The sequence below is a fragment of the Habropoda laboriosa genome, unplaced genomic scaffold (genome assembly GCF_001263275.1).
Source record: "Habropoda laboriosa isolate 0110345459 unplaced genomic scaffold, ASM126327v1 scaffold295, whole genome shotgun sequence".
NCBI lineage: Eukaryota > Metazoa > Arthropoda > Insecta > Hymenoptera > Apidae > Habropoda > Habropoda laboriosa.
The window spans coordinates 11882-14105 of record NW_017100429.1 but is presented as its reverse complement, the minus strand read 5'-3'; positions in this window follow the sequence as shown (position 1 = coordinate 14105).

Sequence of the window (2224 nt, the reverse complement as noted above, 5' to 3'; positions counted from 1 at the left end):
ATGTATGTATGTATGTATGTATGTATGTATGTATGTATGTATGTATGCATGCATGTATGTATGTATGCATGTATGTATTATTTTACAAAGGTATGTCGAAATATGTAAGCTGTTGCAAATGTTGAAGGCATACATAATATTTTTTTATGTACGGTGTTCAAATACTACTGTTTTCACGAGATATTTAGTAATTTATTATTATGTTTAAATTTAATTGTATATTTCATAGCCACTTCTTCAATATGGGAAATTGGCTGAATTAATGCGGATTATGCAAACCAAAAGACTTATATTTTAATTTACTACGTTCTTTTCCATAAGCATTTTAGTGTGAAAGGGAGTATAATTTGTTGCATACTGTAGGTTCATTAAAACTTTGTATACTTGCTCCATACAGTACATCTACCATTATTTTTTCTTTGGTATTTCTACATTATTTGTTTTACATGCTTGGTAGCATGAACCAACATATATGCATACTATCATATCCTTCTGAACAAGTACAAAGTTTCAATGAAATTGATAAGTACTGCTTTATATATTTTTCCAATAACTTATTGATGTCAGAATTTTTATTTGTAAAAAAAAAGTTTATTCATGAGATCTACATTTCAGTAAACATGCATCACGTTAAAACTTTAAATTTGAAAAAATGCAGCATGTGTGTATAAAGTTGATGCTTGCACTTATCACAGTGACCATTGAATATATCAAAATTGTTGAGGATTACGTAAAAGTTTGTTCAGGTATTGGATGTTGCAAATGTATTTTCTTTTGCAACGCACCGCTATATAGATTGTTTATTAACAAAGCTTTGTGAATACATACTATGTAATTTACAAGAAATTGAAGATTAATACATAAGAACATACGAATTGCCTGATTTTACAAGGAAAATTCTCATGATGTAGGAAACGAGTAAATGCATAAATGTTTGAATCCATTATAGGATGGTTACTCAATTATTCAATGCTGAATTGAAAGATAGAAACTCCTATGAACAAACTAAATGTTTGGCAAAACTTGGTGCCTTTTATTTCATACAAGAAAGAAACGAACATTTTTTTACTGTACCTTGATTATACAAAGAATCGAGGCCAAACGACCAAAATGAATGAAACAAATAGCTATGCTCTTCCTTTAGGGCTTCTTTTATAGTATTTTACTTTAAGGAAAGTGCATTATGATGTTTTTTCAAAGTGATGCAGTACGTTAAAAGGATTAAAATGAAAACGTTTGGAAGAAACTGTATGCACTTTGTAAGGATATTGTATCAAATGAGAAGAAAAGCATTGCGTTTTTTAAATTTACTTAAGAGGTTCTTTTTACATGAAAATTTCTTCCAAAATAAAATTTCACTTTGCAGAGGGTCATTAAAAGTATTGCATACTAGTCAAACTTCTTAGATTTAAGTGAGAAACAGGGATTGAGTATCACACAGTAAATTGACCATTGGTTGTGCATCTATTATTTGTGCAAAAAGAATAGAATATTTCCATAACTATAATGAGCTTATACATGTAAAAAAACTACTGATATGTGTACTTAGCGTAAGAATGGCTTTCTAAGAAATTTCTATGTTTCTTTTCTTGTGTATGACATGTATGGTTGAATATAAAAATGTGTACTTGATCAAGTTCAGTTATAAAATGAAACATTTCAAAATCAAAATCAAGCAGAGATGTCCTATTATACATAGAATAGATGAAATGATTCAATTGAATGCTCTTGCACAGTTCTATATTCATCCAGTACTTGTTTTGTAATTCGTACTTTTAGGTAGGATCGCTGTTTGTAAGTTTCACATAATTATCACAAGGTACAAGCAATTGTAGTCTTGTTGTTGATGATAAAAGATCAAACTTACCATGGTTTCCTATGTTGCGAAAGAAGACGGCCTTAAATATTTCCAATTGTAAGACAGAAAAAAAGATTTACTATGTTGTTAAGGGTGGGCACTGAGAACAAACGAAAAAGAAAGAAAAAAAAAAGAAAATTAAGAGATACGTAAAAGAGGAGAAAAAGTAAAAAGTATCGTTTTCCTTATAACTTAAAGAAAATATTTTGATACCTCCAGATTTGCACAAGTCGAGTGTCATTCATTACTGCTTAAATAAGATTATTTTTACTGAATGCAGCTCAAAACGATAACAACTTATATGTATAAAATTATGAGAGATGTAAGAAACTCTAAACTGTGTGAATGTGCGGATCACAAAAAAAG